This window comes from Balaenoptera borealis (assembly GCF_965194805.1).
Source record: "Balaenoptera borealis genome assembly, chromosome: 6".
Classification (NCBI taxonomy): domain Eukaryota; kingdom Metazoa; phylum Chordata; class Mammalia; order Artiodactyla; family Balaenopteridae; genus Balaenoptera; species Balaenoptera borealis.
In genome coordinates, this window is record NC_138863.1 from 14,295,963 (window position 1) to 14,310,252 (window position 14,290).

The following is a 14,290-nucleotide window of genomic DNA, read 5'->3' on the forward strand; positions in this document are numbered from 1 at the left end:
TTCAACATCCTTTCATGATAGAAATTCAACAAATTAGGTATAGAAGGAATGTACCTCAACATAATAAAGTCCACATATGAAAAACTCACTCAACAGTGAAAAGTTGAAAACATTTCCTCTAAGATCAGGAACAAGACAAAGGTGCCCACTCTCACCACATTTACTCACACAGTGCTGTAAGTCCTAGCTAGAGCAATTAGGCAAGACAAAGAAATAAAAAGCATCCAAATAGGAAAGGAAGAAGTGAAATTGTCTCTGTTTGCAGATGACATGATCTTATATATAGAAAACCCCAAAGATTCCACCAAAAAACTGTTAGGACTAATAAACAAATTCAGTAAAGTTGCAGGATACAAAGTAAATATATAAAACCAGTTGTGTTTCTATATACTAACAATGAGTTATCTGAAAGAGAAATTAAGAAAACAACCTCATTAATATCATCAAAAAGAATGAAATACTTAGGAATAAATTTAACAAAGGAAGTGAAAAACCTTACACTGGAAAGTATAACATGGATAAAAGAAATTGGAAAAGACAAAAATAAGTGGAAAGATTTCCTGCATTCATGGTTGGAAGAATTAATATTGTTAAAATATCATACTATACAAAGCAATCTAGAGATTTCATGAAATCCCTATCAAAATCCCAATGGCATTTTTCATAGAAATAGAAAAAATAGTTCTAAAACTCATATGGAACCACAAAGACCCTGGATAGCCAAAGCAATCTTGAGAAAGAGGAACAAAGCTGGAGGCATCACACTTCCTGATTTCAAACTATATTACAAAGCTATAGTAATTAAAACAGTATGGTACCAGGATTAAAAACAGACACATAGGTCAATGGAACAGAATAGAGAGCCTGGAAATAAAACCCCATACATGGTCAACTAATCTTTGACAAGAGCTCCAAGAACACACAATGGGAAAAGGACAGTCTCTGCAATAAATGGTGTTAGGAAAACTGGACAGCCATATGCTGAAGAATGAAACTGGACCCCTGTCTTATACCACTCACAAAAATTAACTCATAATGAATTAAAGACTTAAATGTAAGACTGAAACCATAAAAATCCCAGAAGAAAACATAGGGATAAATATCCTTGACATAGGCAGCAAAAGCAAAAATAAAGTGAGACTATATCAAACTTAAAAGCTTCTGCACAGCAAAGGAAACAATCAACAAAATTTAAAGACAACCTATAGAATAGGAGAGAATATTTGCAAACCATACATCTGTTAAGGGGTTAATATCTAAAATGTATAAGGCGCTCAAACTCAATAGCAAAACAAACAAACAAACAAAAACCCCAAGTAATCCAAATTGGCAAATAACCTGAATAGACATTTCTCAAAAGAAGACATAAAAATGGCCAACACATACATAACAATGTGCTCAACATCACTAATCGTTAGGGAAATACAAATCAAAACCACAATGAAATATCACCTCACACCTGTTAGGATGGCTGTTGTCAAAAAACCAAGAAATAAGCAAGTGTTGTCGAGGACGTGGAGAAAAGGGAACCCTTGTGCACTGTTGGTGGGAATGTAAACTGGTGCAACAATAATGGAAAACAGTACAGAAGTTCCTCAAAAGATAAAAAATATAACAACCATAAGATCCAGCAAACTCACTTCTGAGTTTATATCTGAAGAAAACATGCACTTCTGTGTTCGTTGCAGCATTATACATAACCAAGATATGGAAATAACCTCATTGTCTTGACAGATGAATGGATAAAGAAAATGTGGTATAATATATACAATGAAATATTATTTAGCCAGAAAAAAAACAAATCTGCCATTTGTGACAAAATGTATAAACCTGGAGGACATTATAAGTGAAATAAACCAGACAGAGAAAGACAAATACTATATGATCACATTCATATATGGAATCTTAAAAAAAGGTCAAGCTCATAAAGCAGAGTAGAACGGTGGTTGTCAGAGGTGAGGGAGGGGAAGTGGGGAGATGTTGGTTAAAGGGTACAGACTTCCAGTTATGAATAAGTTCTGGAGATCTAATGTACAGCATGGTTACTATTGTTAATAATATTGTACTGTATACTTGAAATATGCTAAGAGAGTAGATCTTAAACATTCTCACCATACACACACACACACACACACACACACACACACACACACACACAGCATAGATTTGTGTGGGGGTGTTTGTGTTAACTTGATTATGGCTATCGATACATAATACATATTTATCAATTCCTCAAGTTGTACACTTTATGTACAATCCTATTTGTCAATTATACTTCAATAAAGCTGGAAGAAAGAAAATATGTTCTATCTTCAGGGTCTCACTTTGCTTTAAAAAGAGATGTTTATTCATTATGAATATGAATCCAAGTGTTTGGATGAATATAAGAGAACCAAATGCAACAGAAATTTAAGACCATCTTTTCCTTTAACATGAAAAATTTGGTATTTTGTATTTCATTGGATAAATTATGAATCATTTTCTAGACCCTGAGGTTGTATATTTTATGATGCGGCTGTGACATAGCTGCCATGATTGGCTTCTTTTTAATACATATGAATTTTTATGCCCCACAGGAAGAGAGCATAGATTATTTCATTGTATTTATGAGTTTCCTGTAATTTGAATAAATTCCATGATCAATGCAGATGTTTACTTGGAAAAAAAAAACAAAAGAAAATAAAAATCTCTTGGCTCTTGAGAGAAAACTTCATTATAAAGTTGGATCTCAAGTTACAGGATCAAGAAATGCATGTTATGTTGATAAATGAATATATTAGCAATAGTAATAGTGTTCAGTAAGTTTACAAACTGAATGTCATATTGGCTGATTTTGGTGCAGAAGCTCAAACAGCTACATACTCCATCTTATGACTCATTTCCTCTAGTTAGTCACTGAGTCATAACTCATCTTTGTTCATCATATCCACGCAAGATGTCTCATGATGAACTCCAAAGTACCTTATGTTCTTTTTAACTAGGTAGGGAGGTATCTAAATGCATCTTCATTTTCTTTCAACAATATATTAAGTGACTCATGGGCAGCACCATGAGTTATCATTAAACATTAACTGAATGGTTCAGGCTCTTTCTCCTCATTTTCCTTTCTTACATACTTGTCCTCCTTTAAACTTTCTCTAACTTTCACATCCCCTTTTCTGCCTCTAACACAATCCAAGTAAACTAACTTTGTGCTTGGAACTGATGTGAAATTTTCCCATATTTGAGGTCAAGTTTTACAACTGAGTCAAAAATCCACTCCCTTTCAATTGTTACCTACCTCAAGTTACCTGACAATTATCCCTCTCTTTCCTGGATTTAGCTTCTGCACCAAAACAATAATTTCCTCCCCCGTCACATCTTAATGCTCCTCTACCAGTAAGAAGGGCTAGTTGTTGAGATGGGATAATAAAGCCATTCCTAAGAGGACAAGGTGGCTGGATTCAAAACACAGAGGCAGGAGTCTGAGACGTAGATGACTTGAATTCGTTCTTGTATTGTAGTCAGGATGATAAAGACATTAGTTTGGTATGTGTGTGCAGACTGAGTCAATCTCCATTTCCTGTGTTGGAGAGAAGGAGACCTTAGAGAAAATTTGGTTGAATGACAAGGAAAGAGTAGAAACAATGTGTGCTAGATTTTATGAAATTGAGAGACTTCAAAAGGTGCTAAGAATAGATTGGGACATATTTTCTAACAGTATTTGTACTTGTTTGTAATGAACAAAAAACCCTGCCTTCTTCATCTGAATGAATGTCATTTAGAGGTAAGAAATAGCCTCTGGGAAAGGATAAGACTTTGGGTCCATATAGCTTAGATCTCAGTTTGTTCCAAGAGTCCATACAAAGTCATTTTAAAGAATACATCCTATAGTTTCTCTTTCTTTAGGACAGTGATGACATGATTTAGTGACCATTTAAAATCTGTTAATGACAAGAAGAAGCACTGCTAGGGGAAGAGCAGGATAAACAGTCTTTCTCCTTGAGCACACTCTGCAAATATAGCTACTTTTCAACAATATTTTTATAATAATATGTTGTCTAAAGTTAACAACACTGTATTGTGCACTTAAAACTTTTGTTAAGAGAGTAGATCTCATGTTAAGTGTATTTACCACACACACACACACACACACAATAACAACAAAGAAAAAACCACACAGGGGCAGGAGGAGTCTTTTGAAGGTGAGGGATATGTTTATTACCTTAATCGTAGTGATGGTCTCACACGTATATGCATATGTCTAAACTCATCAGGTTGTATACATTAAATATATACAGTTTTTTGTATATCAATTGTACCTCAATAAAGCTATTTAAAAAAAGAGTAATGTGTTAACTCAACAGGGAAGGCTATGTTGAGAATATTTTAGGAAAAGCAAGACTGTGGAATAAAGGGAAGGTATATAGATGGTTATGGGGATGGGGGTCTATACATATGTTGCCCCACCAGTGAAGGAGACAGATCCCGGCCCCTCAGCCCCACCGAGTCCCGAGTATTGCTCACCTTGTAGTTAGAATCAAATTGTGCCTCAGATGATAATGTGGGTACAAAACGTATAGGTGATTTACTGCCTGAATCAGGAGAGCAGTGGGAATCAGTACTCCCAATGCAGGTGATAAATCAGTCCTTAGCCTCCCTCTCAGAGTTGACCCTGGAAGCTGCTGTGTCAGAGAAAATTACCCTCCTGACCTGCAAGCCCAGGTGGGTGTTGTGTCACACATCTTGGCAGACAACTTCTATCACCGTGCTGTATATGTATGTGTATATATATATATATAATGTATTTGTAAAATGTACTGGTTTTTTCCTATGCTGAGTAAAACCTATCTCTCAGCTTCTCTGAGGTTATCTCAATATTGATGAGAAAGTAGTTTGTTTATTTCGAAACCCCAGGGGCCAGATCATAGTGTTCTCTAGACTGAGTCATAAAAAGAAAGCTAAATGCATTACCTGTTCCTTAATGAAAAACATGGGTGTGAGATCTCACTAAAGTTCATATGATTCACAAGGAAGAAATGAAAAGGACAGCCTATGGAACAGTATCAATGCAGTTGATCTTTCCTTCTCCTGGTAATTACAAGCCCTCAATTTTATTTGGGTTCAGCATGTTTAACGAAGGAAAATCAGTTTCTAAGGAGAATCATTTTACTAAAATAGATGAACTAATAACTGGTACTAATGACATATTTTACCTATGGAAATTATACTCTGCATTTAGTACCCTTTTTAAAATTTTTATTTATTTATTTATTTTTAACATCTTTATTGGAGTATAATTGCTTTAAAATGGTGTGTTAGTTTCTGCTGTATAACCAAGTAAATCAGCTATACATATACATATATCCCCATATCTCCTCCCTCTTGTGTCTTCCTCCCACCCTCCCTATTCCACCACTCTAGGTGGACACAAAGCACCGAGCAGATCTCCTTGTGCTATGCAGCTGCTTCCCACTAGCTATCTATTTTACATTTGGTAGTGTATATATGTCCATGCCATTCTCTCACTTTGTCCCAGTTTACCCTTCCCCCTCCCCATGTCCTCAAGTCCATTCTCTACGTCTGTGTCTCTATTCCTGTCCTGCCCCTAGGTTCTTCAGAACCAATTTTTTTTTTTACATTCCATATATATGTGTTAGCATACGGAATTTGATTTTCTCTTTCTGACTTAACTTCACTCTGTATGACAGTCTCTAGGTCCATCCACCTCACTACAAATAACTCAATTTCATTTCTTTTCATGGCTGAGTAATATTCCATTTTATATATGTGCCACATCTTCTTTATCCATTCATCTGTTGATGGACACTTAGGTTGCTTCCATGTCCTGGCTATTGTAAATAGAGCTGCAATGAACATTGTGGTTCATGAGTCCTTTTGAATTATGGTTTTCTCAGGGTATATGCCCAGTAGTGGGATTGCTGGGTGGTATGGTAGTTCTATTTTTAGTTTTTTAAGGAGCCTTCATACTGTTCTCCATAGTGGTTGTATCAATTTACATTCCCACCAACAGTGCAAGAGGTTTCCCTTTTCTCCACACCCTCTCCAGCATTTATTGTTTGTAGATTTTTTGATGATGGCCATTCCGACTTGTGTGAGGTGATACCTCATTGTAGTTTTGATTTGCATTTCTCTAATGATTAGTGATGTTGAGCATCCTTTCATGTGTTTCTTGGAAATCAGTCTATCTTCTTTGGAGAAATGTCTATTTAGGTCTTCTGCCCATTTTTGGATTGGGTTGTTTGTTTTTTTGATGTTAAGCTGCATGAGCTGCTTGTAAATTTTGGAGATTAATCCTTTGTCAGTTGCTTTGTTTGCAAATATTTTCTGCCATTCTGAGGATTGTCTTTTCATCTTGTTTATGGTTTCCTTTGCTGTGCAAAATATTTTAAGTTTCATTGGGTCCCATTTGTTTATTTTTGTTTTTATTTCCATTTCTCTAGTAAGTGGGTCAAAAAGGATCTTGCTGTGATTTATGTCATAGAGGGTTCTGCCTACGTTTTCCTCTAAGAGTTTTATACTGTCTGGCCTTACATTTAGGTCTTTAATCCATTTTGAGTTTATTTTTGTGTATGGTGTTAGGGAGTATTCTAATTTCATTCTTTGACATGTAGCTGTCCAGTTTTCCCAGCACCACTTATTGAAGAGGCTGTCTTTTCTCCATTGTATATTATTGCTTCCTTTACCAAAAAATAAGTTGACCAAATGTGCGTGGGTTTATCTCTGGGCTCTCTATCCTGTTCCATTGATTTATATTTTTTTTTGTGTGCCAGTACCATACTGTCTTGATTACTGTAGCTTTGTAGTATAGTCTGAAGTCAGGGAGACTGATTCCTCCAGCTCCGTTTTTCTTTCTCAAGATTGCTTTGGCTATTCAGGGTCTTTTGTGTTTCCATACAAATTGTGAAATTTTTTGTTCTTGTTCTGTGAAAAATGCCAGTGGTAGTTTGATAGGGATTGCACTGAATCTGTAGATTGCTTTGGGTAGTATAGTCATTTTCACAATGTTGATTCTTCCAATCCAAGAACATGGTATATCTCTCCATCAATTTGTATCATCTTTAATTTCTTTCATCAGTGCCTTATAATTTTCTGCATACAGGTCTTTTGTCTCCTTAGGTAAGTTTATTCCTAGGTATTTTGTTCTTTTTGTTGCAATGGTAAATGAGAGTGTTTCCTTAATTTCGCTTTCAGATTTTTCATCATTAGTGTATAGGAATGCAAGAGATTTCTGTGCATTAGTTTTGTATCCTGCTACTTTACCAAATTCATTGATTAGCTCTAGTAGTTTTCTAGTAGCATCTTTAGGATTCTCTATGTATAGCATCATGTCATCTGCAAACAGTGACAGCTTTACTTCTTCTTTTCCGATTTGTATTCCTTTTATTTCTTTTTCTTCTCTGTTTGCTGTGACTACAACTCCCAACACTATGTTGAATAATAGTGGTGAGAGTGGGCAACCTTGTCTTGTTCCTGATCTTAGTGAAAATGGTTTCAGTTTTTCACCATTGAGAACGATGTTTGCTGTGGGTTTGTCATATATGACCTTTACTATGTTGAGGTAAGTTCCATCTATGCCTACTTTCTGGAGGGTTTTTATTATAAATGGGTGTTGAATTTTGTCGAAAGCTTTTTTCTACATCTATTGAGATGATCATATGGTTTTTGTCTTTCAGTTCGTTAATATGATTTATCACGTTGATTCATTTGTGTATATTGAAGGATCCTTGCATTCCTGGGATAAACCCCACTTCATCACGGTGTATGATCCTTTGAATGGACTGTTGGATTCTGTTTGCTAGTATTTTGTTGAGGATATTTGCATCTATGTTCATCAGTGATATTGGTCTGTAGTTTTCTTTTTTTGTGACATCTTTGTCTGGTTTTGGTATCAGGGTGATGGTGGCCTCATAGAATGAGTTTTGGAGTGTTCCTCCATCAGCTGTATTTTGGAAGAGTTTGAGAAGTATAGGTGTTAGCTCTTCTCTAAATGTTTGATAGAATTCTCCTTTGAAGCCATCTGGTCCTGGATTTTTGTTTGTTGGAAGAGTTTTAATCACAGTTTCAATTTCAGTGTTTGTGATTGGTCTGTTTATATATTCTATTTCTTCCTGGTTCAGTCTCAGAAGGTTGTGCTTTTCTAAGTATTTGTCCATTTCTTCCAGGTTGTCCATTTTATTGACATATAGTTTCTTGTAGTAATCTCTCATGGTCCTTTGTATTTCTGCAGTGTCAGTTGTTACTTCTCCTTTTTCATTTCTAATTCTATTGATTTGAGTCTTCTCCCTTTTTTTCTTGATGAGTCTGGCTAATGGTTTATCAATTTTGTTTAACTTCTCAAAGAACCAGCTTTTGTTTTCCTGTTTTTTGCTATCGTTTCCTTCATTTCTTTTTCATTTATTTCTGATCCTATCTTTATGATTTCTTTCCTTCTGCCAACTTTGGGGTTTTTTGTTCTTCTTTCTCTAATTGCTTTAAGTGTAAAGTTAGGTTGTTTAATTGAGATGTTTCTTGTTTCTTGAGGTAGGATTTTATTGCTATAAACTTCCCTCTTAGAACTGCTTTTGCTGCATCCCATAGCTCTTGGGTTGTCGTGTTTTCATTGTTATTTGTTTCTAGGAATTTTTTGATTTCCTCTTTGATTTCTTCAGTGATCTCTTGGTTATTTAGTAGTGTATTTTTTAGCCTCCATGTGTTTGTATTTTTTACAGATTTTTTTCCTGTAATTGATATCTAGTCTCACAGCATTGTGCTCAGAAAAGATACTTGATATGATTTCAATTTTCTTAAATTTATGAAGGCTTGATTTGTGACCCAAGATATGATCTATCCTGGAGAATGTTCCATGAGCACTTGAGAAGAAAGTGCATTCTGTTGCTTTTGGATGGAATGTCCTATAAATATCAATTAAGTCCATCTTGTTTAATGTATCATTTAAAGGTTGTTTTTTCTTATTTATTTTCATTTTGGATGATCTGCCCATTCATGAAAGTGGGGTGTTAAAGTCCCCTACTATGATTGTGTTACTGTCAGTTTCCCCTTTTATGGCTGTTAGCATTTGCCTTATGTATTGAGGTGCTCCTATGTTGGGTGCATAAATATTTACAATTGTTATATCTTCTTCTCTGATTGATCCTTTGATCATTATGTAGTGTCCTTCTTTGTCTCTTGTAATAGTCTTTATTTTAAAGTCTATTTTGTCTGATATGAGGATTGCTACTACAGCTTTCCTTTGACTTCCATTTGCATGGAATATCTTTTTCCATCCCCTCACTTTCAGTCTGTAGTGTCCCTAGGTCTGAAGTGGGTCTCTTGTAGACAGCATATATACAGGTCTTGTTTTTGTATCCATTCAGCCAGTCTATGTCTTTTGGTTGGAGCATTTAATCCATTCACACTTAAGGTAATTATCGATATGTATGTTCCAATTACCATTTTCTGAATTGTTTTGGGTTTGTTATTGTAATTCTTTTCCTTCTCTTGTGTTTCCTGCCTAGAGAAGGTCCTTTAGCATTTGTTGTAAAGCTGGTTTGGTGGTACTGAATTCTTTCAGCTTTTGCTTGTCTGTAAAGCTTTTAATTTCTTGGTCTAATCTGAATGAGATCCTTGCTGGGTAGAGTAATCTTGGTTTTAGTTTTTTTCCTTTTATCACTTTAAATATGTCGTGCCACTCTCTTCTGTCTTGCAGAATTTCTGCTTAAAGATCACCTGTTAACTTTATGGGGATTTGCTTGTATGTTATTTGTTGTTTTTCACTTGCTGCTTTTAATATTTTTTCTTCATATTTAATTTTTGATAGTTTGATTAATATATGTCTTGGTATGTTTCTCCTTGGATTTATCCTCTATGGGACTTTCTGTGCTTCATGGACTTGATTGACTATTTCCTTACCCATATTACATAAGTTTTCAACTATAATCTCTTCAAATATCTTCTCAGCCCGTTTTTTTTTCTCCTCTTCTTCTGGGACCCCTATGATTCAAATGTTGGTGCGTTTAATGTTGTCCCAGAGGTTTCTGAGATTGTCCTCAATTCTTTTCATTCTTTTTTCTTTATTGTGCTCTGTGGTAGTTATTTCTACTATTTTATCTTCCAGGTCACTTATCTGTGCTTCTGCCTCAGTGATTCTGCTATTGATTCCTTCTAGAGAATTTTAAATTTCATTTATTGTGTTGTTCATCTCTATTTGTTCTTTAGTTCTTCTAGGTCCTTGTTAAACGTTTCTTGTATTTTCTCCATTCTATTTCCAAGATTTTGGATCATCTTTACTATCATTACTCTGAATTCTTTTTCAGGTATACTGCCTATTTCCTCTTCATTTGTTTGGTCTGGTGGATTTTTACCTTGCTCCTTCATTTGCTGTGTATTTGTCTGTCTTCTCATTTTGCTTAACTTACTGTGTTTGAGGTCTGCTTTTTGCAAGCTGCAGGTTTGTAGTTCCCAATGTTTTTGGTGTCTGCTCCCAGTTGGTAAGGTTGGTTCAGTGGGTTGTGTAGCTTCCTGGTGGAGGGGACTGATGCCTGTGTTCTGGTGGATGAGGCTGGATCTTGTCTTTCTGGTGCACAGGATCATGTCCAGTGGTGTGTTTTGGGGTGTCTGCGACCTTATTATTATTTTAGGCAGCCTCTCTGCTAATGGGTGGGGTTGTGTTCCTGTCTTGGTAGTTGTTTGGCATAGGGTGTACAGCACTGTAGCTTGCTAGTCATTGAGTGGAGCTGGGTTTTTATTGTTTGTAGAGTTTTTGATGATTGCCATTCTGACTGGTGTGTGTCTTCAGTTTTAAAACTTCTAAGCCTGTGCCGTTTTTACATTTTAGGTTTCTTTGTGTGAGGGGTTAGAAATCATTAAAATGAAGTGTCCACAGCTTCTGCACTCTCTGTACCCTTCTTGAATTCTTCTTGCTCCTCCCATTCTCTTAGGTGAGTAAGGAAATAACCGGTGAATGTACTCTGTCCCCCGAGAGAGGACAGAGCATTGTGAGGAGGGATGAAAGACTCAAGGGACCTCAAGGTGAAGCAAGATGACTTGGGTAAGATAGTTCTGTTTTTGAGGTGGGGGGCAGTAGAATGAAAGACCTCCAAGATTAGACAGGGTGGAAGTAGAAGTGGAGACTGGGGTACAAGGGTTTATATATTAGGCTTTGTAGACTAATTCTTGGACAATATTAAATGCTTGAAAAGGAATAAAAATTGAGACTTCTAATGTGTCATACTTCTTTGAATGTGGTTCTTCTGTGGAATGGATTATGGAGGAAAGTCCTTTATCAGTTAGGAATGCTGAAATCATTTGTGGACTTCTTAATGATATCAACCAGCCAGCGTCGTTCCATTGTTTTACTTCTTCAGCCATAGTGTGCTGGTCTTTTGTCTTTTCTCTTGCTCCTCCGTGGTCACAAGATGGCATAGCATCCAGTTTCAAAGGTGCAGAAAGAACAGGGAAGAGGTGAAGCCAGGAGGATGTAGCTTGCACAAGTCCTTCTTATAAAGAAGCAAGAGTTTCCCAGTCACACTAGCAGGTCTCCCCTTGTGAGTTATTTGCCAAACTGGGTCATAGTGACATCATATTTGTAGTAGCTGAGAGAGATCCTACAAAAGTGAATATTCAGCTTTTCTGGCATCTACATTGGAAAGCAAGTGGGAGAACCAGGCTAAAATTGGCTACTGGGTCAGCCAACCAACAGTGTGTATCATGGCATGTCCTAGGTCTTGCCTTTGAGTGACAAAAATTGACCAAAAACAAGCCCCTGCAAAAGAAATTGGGAAACTACTGTCTTAGAACAGTCATTTTCGAGTTTTCCGAATCATTTAAAACTTGTTGAAAGCAGATTTCTGGGCCTCAGTCTCACGGATTCTGACTCAGCAGGTTTGGGATAAGACCTGGAAATTTACCTTTTTAATAATCTTCCCAGACGACTCTGATGCAGGAAGTCTGTGAATCACACATTCAGAAACAATGGTTTTGAGATACAGGCTAAAGTTAATTCAGCGGTTCTTAAACTAGCTGAATGTTAGAATCACTGGGAAGCTCTTCAAAAATATCAAAGCAATGCTTGTGCATGGACCCTTTTCACAACTAATTAAATCAGAAAATTTGGGGTTGAGAGATCAGAATCACTTACATCTCCCAAGGTGATTCTAATATGCAGTCAGGGATAAGAATCACTGACTTATATTTAAGATTCTCCTGATTGTACAAAGAGTGAAGCCAGGGACAGATGGGGTAGCAGGAAGACATCCCATCCTCTCCATGCTGGCTCTTGGAAATCTGTGAAAGGAATGGGTAAAGCGGAGAGAGTAAAACCAGCCTGTTTTAACTTTAGATAAGCTAAATAACAACAGATATGCAAGAAATAAAGAGTAAAAGGTAAGGAATCTCAAATAGATCAGTCTTTCTTGTCTTTTAAATACTAGCTTTAGGTGCAGGCATTTAAATGCTGCTTTTAAGGTATTACATCACGTGCATGAACATAAACTTATTAATATTTATGTAGATGCTGTGATTAAATGTGTATTTTTTTCAGGGAAAGGAAATAACATTAGAAGTAGTAGTCTCTGGCATCCTCTGCAATCCTTACCTATAAACCCCCTAGTTGTCTGAGATGCTACTAGTGTTAACTAGAAAAAGCCACACAACACAGGCTCCTTGGAATCTGAAGAGGCTCTTGTCTTCAGCTGCAGGTTTAGCAGGTTAAATACGTCAATTCTTTATGGTAAGTCTAGTGGCATTCTGCTAGTAGAGCAAGAATTTAAACATGTGTATAATTACCCGTGTAAGACACTAGCCTGGTGTTCTGGACCAAGTGGCTTTATTTATGAGAAATGTCTGTGCTTCTATGGTAAAGCTTCTAAAACATCAGTTAAAATGTTAAGGAATGTGGTTACTTCATGTATGTCACCAGCTCAGCTCTGTGGTGATGTATGTTGCCAGGGAATGAACACCCTCTGGAGTGTGGCTTCTTGGTAGAAAAAGAGGAATGAAAAAGTGACTACACGAGAATGAAGAGGAGATTAAAATTCTATACTGCAAACACGGATAAGGCATTATTCATGAAGAGAAAATGAAGATCAACAAGACATCAATCTTACCTTCAGGAGAAAAACATACATGGTGAACAACTAGGAAACACAGAAGTCTATGATGTACCATAAGACATTTGAAAGTCATTCAATGTGAATCAACCTTGTAAATTCAGAGGAGAGGAACTTACAACTTGCCTTGGAATTTGGGGATTTTTTTTTTTGAGGGGGGAGCATTTTTAAATGAAGTGGTAGTTTTTGATGTAAGAATTGAGCCATTGTGTTATGGGTTGAATTGTATTCCCCCAAATTCCTATGTTAAAGCCCTTAGCCTTGGTACCTCAAAATGTAAACTTATTTGGAAATAGGGTGGTTGCAGATGTAATAAGTTAAGATGAAGTCAAACTAGAGTGGGGTGGGTCTCAAAACCACTTTGATTGGTGTCGTGATAAAAAGGGGAGATTTGGACACTGACACACCCGGAGAATGTAATGGGAACATGAAGGCAGGGATCGGGATGATTCATCTACAAGGCAAGGCGTGCCAGAAATGACCAGAACACCACCAGAAGCTGGGGAGAGGCATGGACCAGATTCTCCCTCACAGTCATCAGGAGGAACAAACCCTGCCAACACTTTGATCTTAGACTTCTAGCTTCCAGAATCGTGAGACAATAAATTTCTGGTCTTTCAGCCACCCAGTTTGTGACACTTTGTTACATCAGTCCTAGCACACTAATACGCATGGATGTTTTGACAGACAATGGTTAGGAAAAAGGTATAATTGGTAGAGGGATCAGCATGAACAAAGACATGGAGGGAAAGGCATGTTCTGGTAACAGAGGTATGAGGTCCTGTGACCTAGGGTCAGTGTATGTGCTTGGGGGGAAGATAAAGGGTGGCTGAAGGGTATGTTTGGGGAAGATTGTGAAGACCTGTGGTTCCTTGTTTAGGGTTATGGACATTTTCCTTTGGGTACTGAGCTGTTGAAGGTTTCAAATGGGTAGGGTAAGATGTCTAGAGCTATTTAAATTATTTTTAATTTACATGGAACATTTTTGGAGGAAAATATCTGAGGAAATGCTCATTCAACCCAGTGTGAAGAAACTGACCAACTCACTTTAGCCTGTAAATGATGTAGCCTTATTTCTGTCCAGTTCTGCCGAATTCTATCTAATACTCACACACTGCTGTCTTACATCTCACCTTTAGTAAATGTCACTGCTCTGCTTGGCAGGAGATATTTCCTAACCGACCCACTGTCCCTTGATTGTA

General features: G+C 36.8%; 1 protein-coding gene and 1 long non-coding RNA gene across 2 annotated transcripts in view; one reads left to right on the forward strand and one right to left on the reverse strand.

The window, feature by feature from the left end:
- LOC309630536 overlaps positions 1-14,290 on the reverse strand; it is a 51,376-nt gene that overhangs the window by 21,732 nt on the left and 15,354 nt on the right. The window lies entirely within an intron of this gene.
- The window catches only part of SCG2 (secretogranin II), a 92,436-nt gene continuing 85,283 nt past the window's right edge, over positions 7,138-14,290 (forward strand). The window contains exon 1 of the mRNA XM_082395849.1: positions 7,138-13,681. The gene's annotated coding sequence lies outside the window, so the exon portion shown is untranslated. The remainder of the gene's footprint in view (positions 13,682-14,290) is intronic.